We start from the raw sequence: 10689 nt of genomic DNA on the forward strand, positions 1-10689 counted from the left end.
GGTCGTAAGCGAGAAAGTATCTCTTGGTGCACTATATAAAGTCCAAGTGAGTGTGATTAACAGCTGTTGCATTTTCACCATGTCGATAAGCATCTTTGTGTCACTCAAAAGTGGAAGAACTTGCATATACTGTAGCCATAATTTGTAGCACAGATTGTTGGATGAAATACAAACTAACCTTGCTTACTTATTTCAAAGCGATGGCACATATTTCAGCCTTGTGGGAAGAAACGGACAAAGGGTTGACAAAGCTTACAGCACCTGGTATTCCCAGGCGGTCTCCCATCCAAGTACTAAACAGGCCCGAACCTGCTTAGCTTCCGAGATCAGACGAGATCAGGCGTACTCAGGCCGGTGTGGTCGTAGCGAGAAACTATCTCTTGGTGCACTATATAAAGTCAAAGTGAGTGTGATTAACAGCTGTTGCATTTTCACCATGTCGATAAGCATCTTTGTGTCACTCAAAAGTGGAAGAACTTGCATATACTGTAGCCATAATTTGTAGCACAGATTGTTGGATGAAATACAAACTAACCTTGCTTACTTATTTCAAAGCGACGGCACATATTTCAGCCTTGTGGGAAGAAACGGACAAAGAGTTGACAATAGACAGTGGTAAAAAGCTTACAGCACCTGGTATTCCCAGGCGGTCTCCCATCCAAGTACTAACCAGGCCCGAACCTGCTTAGCTTCCGAGATCAGACAAGATCAGGCGTACTCAGGCCGGTGTGGTCGTAAGCGAGAAGCTATCTCTTGGTGCACTATATAAAGTCCAAGTGAGTGTGATTAACAGCTGTTGCATTTTCACCATGTCGATAAGCATCTTTGTGTCACTCAAAAAGTGGAAGAACTTGCATATACTGTAGCCATAATTTGTAGCACAGATTGTTGGATGAAATACAAACTAACCTTGCTTACTTATTTCAAAGCGACGGCACATATTTCAGCCTTGTGGGAAGAAACGGACAAAGGGTTGACAAAAAGCTTACAGCACCTGGTATTCCCAGGCGGTCTCCCATCCAAGTACTAACCAGGCCCGAACCTGCTTAGCTTCCGAGATCAGACGAGATCAGGCGTACTCAGGCCGGTGTGGTCATAAGCGAGAAACTATCTCTTGGTGCACTATATAAAGTCAAAGTGAGTGTGATTAACAGCTGTTGCATTTTCACCATGTCGATAAGCATCTTTGTGTCACTCAAAAAGTGGAAGAACTTGCATATACTGTAGCCATAATTTGTAGCACAGATTGTTGGATGAAATACAAACTAACCTTGCTTACTTATTTCAAAGCGACGGCACATATTTCAGCCTTGTGGGAAGAAACGGACAAAGAGTTGAAATTCCAATAGACAGTGACAAAAAGCTTACAGCACCTGGTATTCCCAGGCGGTCTCCCATCCAAGTACTAACCAGGCCCGAACCTGCTTAGCTTCCGAGCTCAGACGAGATCAGGCGTACTCAGGCCAGTGTGGTCGTAAGCGAGAAGCTATCTCTTGGTGCACTATATAAAGTCCAAGTGAGTGTGATTAACAGCTGTTGCATTTTCACCATGTCGATAAGCATCTTTGTGTCACTCAAAAAGTGGAAGAACTTGCATATACTGTAGCCATAATTTGTAGCACAGATTGTTGGATGAAATACAAACTAACCTTGCTTACTTATTTCAAAGCGATGGCACATATTTCAGCCTTGTGGGAAGAAACGGACAAAGGGTTGACAAAATCTTACAGCACCTGGTATTCCCAGGCGGTCTCCCATCCAAGTACTAACCAGGCCCGAACCTGCTTAGCTTCCGAGATCAGACGAGATCAGGCGTACTCAGGCCGGTGTGGTCGTAAGCGAGAAACTATCGCTTGGTGCACTATATAAAGTCAAAGTGAGTGTGATTAACAGCTGTTGCATTTTCACCATGTCGATAAGCATCTTTGTGTCACTCAAAAAGTGGAAGAACTTGCATATACTGTAGCCATAATTTGTAGCACAGATTGTTGGATGAAATACAAACTAACCTTGCTTACTTATTTCAAAGCGACGGCACATATTTCAGCCTTGTGGGAAGAAACGGACAAAGAGTTGAAATTCCAATAGACAGTGGTAAAAAGCTTACAGCACCTGGTATTCCCAGGCGGTCTCCCATCCAAGTACTAACCAGGCCCGAACCTGCTTAGCTTCCGAGCTCAGACGAGATCAGGCGTACTCAGGCCAGTGTGGTCGTAAGCGAGAAGCTATCTCTTGGTGCACTATATAAAGTCCAAGTGAGTGTGATTAACAGCTGTTGCATTTTCACCATGTCGATAAGCATCTTTGTGTCACTCAAAAAGTGGAAGAACTTGCATATACTGTAGCCATAATTTGTAGCACAGATTGTTGGATGAAATACAAACTAACCTTGCTTACTTATTTCAAAGCGATGGCACATATTTCAGCCTTGTGGGAAGAAACGGACAAAGGGTTGACAAAAAGCTTACAGCACCTGGTATTCCCAGGCGGTCTCCAATCCAAGTACTAACCAGGCCCGAACCTGCTTAGCTTCCGAGATCAGACGAGATCAGGCGTACTCAGGCCGGTGTGGTCGTAAGTGAGAAACTATCGCTTGGTGCACTATATAAAGTCAAAGTGAGTGTGATTAACAGCTGTTGCATTTTCACCATGTCGATAAGCATCTTTGTGTCACTCAAAAAGTGGAAGAACTTGCATATACTGTAGCCATAATTTGTAGCACAGATTGTTGGATGAAATACAAACTAACCTTGCTTACTTATTTCAAAGCGACGGCACATATTTCAGCCTTGTGGGAAGAAACGGACAAAGAGTTGAAATTCCAACAGAGTGGCAAAGCTTACAGCACCTGGTATTCCCAGGCGGTCTCCCATCCAAGTACCAACCAGGCCCGAACCTGCTTAGCTTCCGAGATCAGAAGAGATCAGGCGACTAGGCCGGTGTGGTCGTAAGCAAGAAGCTATCTCTTGGTGCACTATATAAAGTCCAAGTGAGTGTGATTAACAGCTGTTGCATTTTCACCATGTCGATAAGCATCTTTGTGTCACTCAAAAAGTGGAAGAACTTGCATATACTGTAGCCATAATTTGTAGCACAGATTGTTGGATGAAATACAAACTAACCTTGCTTACTTATTTACATTTACATTACATTTACATTTACATTTAAGTCATTTAGCAGACGCTCTTATCCAGAGCGACTTACAAATTGGTGCATTCACCTTATGACATCCAGTGGAACAACCACTTTACAATAGTGCATCTAAATATTTTAAGGGGGGAGGGAGGGTGAGAAGGATTACTTTATCCTATCCTAGGTATTCCTTAAAGAGGTGGGGTTTCAGGTGTCTCCGGAAGGTGGTGATTGACTCCCGCTGTCCTGGCGTCGAGGGAGTTTGTTCCACCATTGGGAGCCAGAGCGAACAGTTTTGACTGAGCTGAGCGGGAACTGTACTTCCTCAGTGGTAGGGAGGCGAGCAGGTCAGAGGTGGATGAACGCAGTGCCCTTATTTGGGTGTAGGGCCTGATCAGAGCCTGGAGGTACTGAGGTGCCGTTCCCCTCACAGCTCCGTGTGGCAAGCACCATGGTCTTGTAGCGGATGCGAGCTTCAACTGGAAGCCAGTGGAGAGAGCGGAGGAGCGGGGTGACGTGGAGAGAACTTGGGAAGGTTGAACACTAGGACGGGCTGCGGCGTTCTGGATGAGTTGTAGGGGTTTAATGGCACAGGCAGGGGAGCCCAGCCAACAGCGAGTTGCAGTAATCCAGACGGGAGATGACAAGTGCCTGGATTAGGACCTGCGCCGCTTCCTGTGTGAGGCAGGGTCGTACTCTGCGGATGTTGTAGAGCATGAACCTACAGGAACGGGCCACCGCCTTGATGTTAGTTGAGAACGACAGTTTGTTGTCCAGGATCACGCCAAGGTTCTTAGCGCTCTGGGAGGAGGACACAATGGAGTTGTCAACCGTGATGGCGAGATCATGGAACGGGCAGTCCTTCCCCGGGAGGAAGAGCAGCTCCGTCTTGCCGAAGTTCAGCTTGAGGTGGTGATCCGTCATCCACACTGATATGTCTGCCAGACATGCAGAGATGCGATTCGCCACCTGGTCATCAGAAGGGGGAAAGGAGAAGATTAATTGTGTGTCGTCTGCATAGCAATGATAGGAGAGACCATGTGAGGTTATGACAGAGCCAAGTGACTTGGTGTATAGCGAGAATAGGAGAGGGCCTAGAACAGAGCCCTGGGGGACACCAGTGGTGAGAGCGCGTGGTGAGGAGACAGATTCTCGCCACGCCACCTGGTAGGAGCGACCTGTCAGGTAGGACGAATCAAGCGTGGGCCGCGCCGGAGATGCCCAACTCGGAGAGGGTGGAGAGGAGGATCTGATGGTTCACAGTATCGGAAGGCAGCCGATAGGTCTAGAAGGATGAGAGCAGAGGAGAGAGAGTTAGCTTTAGCAGTGCGGAGCGCCTCCGTGATACAGAGAAGAGCAGTCTCAGTTGAATGACTAGTCTTGAAACCTGACTGATTTGGATCAAGAAGGTCATTCTGAGAGAGATAGCGGGAGAGCTGGCCAAGGACGGCACGTTCAAGAGTTTTGGAGAGAAAAGAAAGAAGGGATACTGGTCTGTAATTGTTGACATCGGAGGGATCGAGTGTAGGTTTTTTCAGAAGGGGTGCAACTCTCGCTCTCTTGAAGACGGAAGGGACGTAGCCAGCGGTCAGGGATAAGTTGATGAGCGAGGGTGAGGTAAGGGAGAAGGTCTCCGGAAATGGTCTGGAGAAGAGAGGAGGGGATAGGGTCGAAGCGGGCAGGTTGTTGGGCGGCCGGCCGTCACAAGACGCGAGATTTCATCTGGAGAGAGAGGGGAGAAAGAGGTCAGAGCACAGGGTAGGGCAGTGTGAGCAGAACCAGCGGTGTTGTTTGACTTAGCAAACGAGGATCGGATGTCGTCGATCTTCTTTTCAAAATGGTTGACGAAGTCATCTGCAGAGAGGGAGGAGGGGGAGGGGGAGGGAGGATTCAGGAGGGAGGAGAATGTGGCAAAGAGCTTCCTAGGGTTAGAGGCAGATGCTTGGAATTTAGAGTGGTAGAAAGTGGCTTTAGCAGCAGAGACAGAGGAGGAAAATGTAGAGAGGAGGGAGTGAAAGGATGCCAGGTCCGCAGGAGGCGAGTTTTCCTCCATTTCCGCTCGGCCTTCCGGAGCCCTGTTCTGTGAGCTCGCATTGAGTCGTCAAGCCACGGAGCGGGAGGGAGGACCGAGCCGGCCTGGAAGATAGGGGGACATAGAGAGTCAAAGGATGCAGAAAGGGAGGAGAGGAGGGTTGAGGAGGCAGAATCAGGAGATAGGTTGGAGAAGGTTTGAGCAGAGGGAAGAGATGATAGGATGGAAGAGGAGAGAGTAGCGGGGAGAGAGAGCGAAGGTTGGGACGGCGCGATACCATCCAGTAGGGGCAGTGTGGGAAGTGTTGGATGAGAGCGAGAGGGAAAAGGATACAAGGTAGTGGTCGGAGACTTGGAGGGGAGTTGCAATGAGGTTAGTGGGAAGAACAGCATCTAGTAAAAAGATGAGGTCGAGCGTATTGCCTGCCTTGTGAGTAGGGGAAGGTGAGAGGGTGAGGTCAAAAGAGGAGAGGGAGTGGAAAGAAGGAGGCAGAGAGGAATGAGTCAAAGGTAGGACGTGGGGAGGTTAAAGTCACCCAGAACTGTGAGAGGTGAGCCGTCCGGGGAAAGGAGCTTATCAAGGCATCAAGCTCATTGATGAACTCTCCGAGGGGACCTGGAGGGCGATAAATGATAAGGATGTTAAGCTTGAAAGGGCTGGTAACTGTGACAGCATGAAATTCAAAGGAGGCGATAGACAGATGGGTAAGGGGAGAAAAGAGAATGACCACATGGGAGAGATAAGGGATCCCTATGCCACCACCCCGCTGACCAGAAGCTCTCGGGGTGTGCGGGAACACGTGGGCGGACTAAGAGAGAGCAGTAGAGTCGCAGTGTTATCTGTGGTGATCCATGTTTCTGTCAGTGCCAGAAGTCGAGGGACTGGAGGGAGGCATAGGCTGAGATGAACTCTGCCTTGTTGGCTGCAGATCGGCAGTTCCAGAGGCTACCGGAGACCTGGAACTCCGTGGGTCGTGCGGCGCTGGGACCACCAGATTAGGGTGGCAGCAGCCACGCGGTGTGGAGCGTTTGTATGGTCTGTGCAGAGAGGAGAGAACAGGGATAGACAGACACATAGTTGACAGGCTACAGAAGAGGCTACGCTAATGCAAGGAGATTGGAATGACAAGTGGACTACACGTCTCGAATGTTCAGAAAGTTAAGCTTACGTAGCAGAGAATCTTATTGACTAAAATTATTAAAAATGATACAGTACTGCTGAAGTAGGCTAGCTGGCAGTGGCTGCGTTGTTGACTTTGTAGGCTAGCTGACAGTGGCTGCGTTGTTGACACTACACTAATCAAGTCGTTCCGTTGAGTGTAGTAGTTTCTACAATGCTGCTATTCGGGGGCTAGCTGGCTAGCTAGCAGTGTTGATTACGTTACGTTGCGTTAAAACGACAATAGCTGGCTAGCTAACCTAGAAAATCGCTCTAGACTACACAATTATCTTTGATACACAGACGGCTATGTAGCTAGCTATGTAGCTAGCTACGATCAAACAAATCAAACCGTTGTGCTGTAATGAAATGAAATGAAAATGTGATACTACCTGTGGAGCGAAGCGGAATCGACCGGTTGTTGAGTGCGCGGAAGTTCTATTCAGTAGACGTTGCTGGCTGTTGGCTAGCTAGCAGTGTCTCCTACGTTAAGGACGACAAAAAGCTGGCTAGCTAACCTCGGTAAATTAAGATAATCACTCTAAGACTACACGCTCTAAACTACACAATTATCTTGGATACGAAGACAGCAAAGACAACTATGTAGCTAGCTAACACTACACTATTCAAGTCGTTCAGTTGAGTGTAATAGTTTCTACAGTGCTGCTATTCGATAGACGTGTGGACGTTTGCTAGCTGGCTAGCTGCTGGGCAGATAGCAGTGTAGACTACGTTAGGACGACGAAATACGAAGTTGCAATAGAAGTGCTGACTGTTTCACTTTGTTGTCTCTCTTTCCTTTTTCTTCTGTCCTTCTTTGTCCTTATTTTGTCTTCCTTTCTTCTGTTAACTAGATATTTTTTGTTGTTATTCTTTGTAAGCTAGCTAGCTTCTTCCAGGAGAGTCCCTAGCAACTGCTTAGCAACAAGTAAACAATTCTGCTAGCAATTCACCTAGCTAAGATAACTGTACAATTTTATGAAAAAATAGTTAATTTTTCAAAAGCCTGTCTTGTTTAGTTTGTTCCTTGTTTTGTCTTCTATTGAGTCTTGCAGTTCTCTTGATTTTTTCGATGTACTTCACTCTAAAAAAACATTTAAATCTCAATAAATACAGGAGCTCATTTTTCAGCAGCTGCTCAATTTAGAACTCCGGAATTTATCTATTTATCTATCCCTTACCGTTGATGTCCTCAGCCTTTGAAAGGTTACAGGGAGCATCCGTGTTCACTAAGTTGGATTTACGTAATGCATATCATTTGGTTCGCATAAGGGGGGACGAATGGAAGACCGCGTTTAACACCCCCAGAGGGCACTTGAATATTTGGTCATGCCTTTTGGGCTATCCAACTCCCCAGCGGTTTTCCAGGCACTCGTCCATGACGTGCTGAGAGATATGATTGATCAGTTCATATATGTTTTACCTGGATGACATACTGATTTTTCTTCTTCTCTCCAGGAACACGTTCAGCACGTCAGGCGAGTGCTTGTGAGGTTGTTGGAGAATGGACTTTTTGTCAAGGCGGTGAAATGCATTTTCATGCACAATCCGTTCCATTCCTAGGTTACATCGTCTCGACTGAAGGTACCATGGATCCTGACAAGGTTAAGGCTCTGGTGGATTGGCCAAGCCCAGATTCCCGTAAGGCCCTACAGAGGTTTCTGGGATTCGCCAATTTCTACCGCCGTTTCGTTCGCAACTTTAGTCAGATAGTCGCTCCTCTTACCGCCTTAACCTCCCCCAGAGTGACGTTCAGGTGGTCCGATACAGCCGAGGCTGCATTCGCCAAACTCAAGAGCCGCTTTGTTTCGGCTCCCCGTCCTCATAGCTCCCGATCCCTCGCGTCAGTTCGTGGTGGAGGTGGACGCTTCAGAAGTGGGGGTAGGTGCGGTACTTTCCCAACGTTCCTCTTCTGACGACAAGATGCACCCTTACGCGTTCCTTTCCCATCGGTTATCACCTGCGGAACGCAACTACGACATTGGCAACAGAGAGTTGTTGGCAGTGAAGTTAGCACTGGAGGAGTGGCACCATTGGTTAGAGGGGTCGGGGTACCTTTTATAGTTTGGACCGATCACAAAAATTTGGAATATCCGAACCGCCAAGCGACTCAACTCCAGGCAGGTGCGGTGGGCACTCTTTTCGGACGTTTTGACTTCTCTCTTGTATCGCCCGGGTTCCAAGAATGTCAAACCCGATTCCCTTTCTCGCATTTTTGACCATTCCGAACGCCCCATCCACTCCCGAGTGCATCCTACCCGGGACCTAGTGGTCTCCACACTCACATGGGAGGTTGAATCGAGGGTCAAACGGCCTTAGAAGGGGTAACGCCTCCCGCCCGGTTGCCCGCCTAATCGGTTGTTTTGTGCCGGAGGGGTGTCGGTCTGATGTTATTCGGTGGGGCATTGCTCCAACGTAGCGTGTCATCCAGGAGTCAGCCGCACTAGCTTTTTGGTTAAGCAACGCTTTTGGTGGCCACTGATGGCTCGTGACATTCACAGTTACGTCTTGGCTTGCTCGGTTTGTGCGACTGGGAAGACTTCTAATCGACCCCCAGATGGGTTACTCCAACCGCTGTCGGTCCCTTCGAGACCCTGGTCCCACATCACGCTAGATTTTGTTACCGGCCTTCCACCCTCCCAGGGCAAGACGATTGTTTTGACCGTGGTGGACCGGTTCTCGAAGGCGGCTCACTTTATTCCCTTGCCTAAATTACCATCTGCCAGAGACAGCGGTAACTGTCGTGGATCACGTCTTTCGCTTACATGGCCTGCCGATGGACATAGTTTCTGACAGGGGGCCCCAATTTGTGTCCAAGTTTTGGCAAGAGTTTTGTAGGTTACTGGGAGCGAAGTCAGCCTGTCTTCAGGTTTCATCCCCAGAGCAACGGTCAAGCGGAGAGGGCCAACCAAGATTTGGAGAGTGTTGCGATGTTTGGTTTCTAAGAATCCTCTTCCTGGAGTCAACAACTCTCTATGGTTGAGTACGCTCACAATTCGTTGCCAGTGGCAGCCACGGGTCCTCTCCGTTTGAGTGTAGTTTAGGTTACCAGCCACCTATCTTTCCCAGTACGGAGTCCGAGGTCACTGTTCCCTCCGCTCACGCTTTCATCCAGAGGTGCCGTCACGCATGGAGCAGAGCCATTGAGACTCTTCTCCGGGTGGGGCGCGCACCAAGGCTAGGCCGATCGCCACCGGGTCGAAGCCTCCGGTATACGTCGTTGGCCAAAGAGTGTGGCTTTCTACTAAGAACATTCCACTCCAATCCGTTTCGAACAAGCTTGCCCCCAAATTTATCGGCCCGTTCAGAGTCACCAGGATCATTAGTCCAGTGGCGGTCCGGCTCAAGCTTCCTCCGGCATATAGGAGAATTCATCCTACCTTTCATGTGTCTAAAATAAAACCTGTGTTTCAGGCACGCATTAACCCGCTGGTCCCGGTTCCCCCGCCGCCACTACTTGTTGATGGGGAACCCACCTTTTCTGTCAATCGTATTTTGGACTCTAGTAGGAGGACGCGGATTCCAGTACCTGGTGGACTGGGAGGGTTACGGTCCGGAGGAGAGAAGTTGGGTACCTGCTAGGGACATTATGGATCACTCCCTTATCGATGATTTCAATCGACAGGTAAGTCGCCTGGGAACGCCAAGAGGTGTTCCTAGGGGGTGTATTGTCACGGTTCATGAATCCACTGCCTCTCTCTCTCTCTCTCTCTCTCTCTCTCTCTCTCTCTCTCTCTCCCCTCTCTCTCTCTCTCTCTCTCTCTCTCTCCCGTGTTTGTGTGGGCGTGGTTCCCAATCTCGGCCTGATTGTCTGCGCCAGCTGGAACCACTTATCTTCCCTTTATATGTTCTGTAACCAGTGTTTCTTGTTGTCAGATCGTTGTTACTTCCCTGAGGTTGTGTCGTGTGTCCGTGCTCATCTCTCGCCGCCCTTGTGTGGATTATCTGCTGTGCTCCTTCCTACCCATCCGGACACACTCCCTGGATTTCTCAGCACGCTATCACCGGAAGATGCGCCTAGTCCCTGGGTGGATTCCGTCTGAGTACAGTCTGTCTGTCCTGTTGCTGCTGTAAATTGTATTCATTAAACCATCGTTGCTTGCATCTTGCATCCGCCTCTCTGTATTGTCACAGAGCCAGTGGGTTTGGTGACAAGTATGAAGCGAGGGCCAGCCAACGAGAGCGTACAGGTCGCAGTGGTGGGTAGTATATGGGGCTTTGGTGACAAAACAGATGGCACTGTGGTAGACTACATCCAATTTGCTGAGTAGAGTGTTGGAGGCTATTTTGTAAATGACATCGCCGAAGTCAAGGATCGGTAGGATGGTCAGTTTTACAAGGCTATGTTTGGCAGCATGAGTGAAGGA

General features: G+C 48.7%; 5 non-coding genes and 3 pseudogenes across 5 annotated transcripts; all 8 read right to left on the reverse strand.

The window, feature by feature from the left end:
• Positions 1 to 249: 249 nt before the first annotated feature.
• Positions 250 to 367, reverse strand: LOC124030206 (annotated as a pseudogene).
• A 254-nt stretch (positions 368 to 621) lies between these two features.
• Positions 622 to 740, reverse strand: LOC124030210. The gene has a single exon (XR_006837925.1). It is a non-coding gene; the product is annotated as a 5S ribosomal RNA (ribosomal RNA).
• A 242-nt stretch (positions 741 to 982) lies between these two features.
• Positions 983 to 1101, reverse strand: LOC124030204. Its single transcript, XR_006837923.1, has one exon. It is a non-coding gene; the product is annotated as a 5S ribosomal RNA (ribosomal RNA).
• A 260-nt stretch (positions 1102 to 1361) lies between these two features.
• On the reverse strand, positions 1362 to 1480 carry LOC124030211. Its single transcript, XR_006837926.1, has one exon. It is a non-coding gene; the product is annotated as a 5S ribosomal RNA (ribosomal RNA).
• Positions 1481 to 1721: 241 nt separating this feature from the next.
• LOC124030209 lies at positions 1722 to 1840 on the reverse strand. The gene has a single exon (XR_006837924.1). It is a non-coding gene; the product is annotated as a 5S ribosomal RNA (ribosomal RNA).
• Positions 1841 to 2100: 260 nt separating this feature from the next.
• LOC124030212 lies at positions 2101 to 2219 on the reverse strand. Its single transcript, XR_006837927.1, has one exon. It is a non-coding gene; the product is annotated as a 5S ribosomal RNA (ribosomal RNA).
• A 242-nt stretch (positions 2220 to 2461) lies between these two features.
• On the reverse strand, positions 2462 to 2580 carry LOC124030205 (annotated as a pseudogene).
• A 256-nt stretch (positions 2581 to 2836) lies between these two features.
• LOC124030208 lies at positions 2837 to 2953 on the reverse strand (annotated as a pseudogene).
• Between the last annotated feature and the right edge of the window lie 7736 nt (positions 2954 to 10689).

This window comes from Oncorhynchus gorbuscha, unplaced genomic scaffold (assembly GCF_021184085.1).
Source record: "Oncorhynchus gorbuscha isolate QuinsamMale2020 ecotype Even-year unplaced genomic scaffold, OgorEven_v1.0 Un_scaffold_9905, whole genome shotgun sequence".
Classification (NCBI taxonomy): Eukaryota; Metazoa; Chordata; class Actinopteri; order Salmoniformes; family Salmonidae; genus Oncorhynchus; species Oncorhynchus gorbuscha.